Source organism: Penaeus monodon, chromosome 32 (assembly GCF_015228065.2).
Source record: "Penaeus monodon isolate SGIC_2016 chromosome 32, NSTDA_Pmon_1, whole genome shotgun sequence".
NCBI classification, from domain to species: Eukaryota; Metazoa; Arthropoda; class Malacostraca; order Decapoda; family Penaeidae; genus Penaeus; species Penaeus monodon.
Window position 1 is genome coordinate 22,066,787 of NC_051417.1, and position 242 is coordinate 22,067,028.

Here is a 242-nt window from a genome sequence, read left to right on the forward strand (position 1 = left end):
TACAAACAGACAGACATTAGCAAAGACAAACAAATCGTAAGCGTTCTCGAAACCCATCATCTTCTGTACCAAATTGTCTTAATCTGCTGAGTTTACTGTTACTTCTCGCTAAACCCCACGTTTTGGCATGGGAAGGCACTCTTCACCTGAGGTGAGGGAGGGGGGAAGGGGGGAAGGAATGAAGGTGGATTATCTGCTTACGTTGACTTTAGACATGAAATTAGTAACTGAAAGGGAACAAA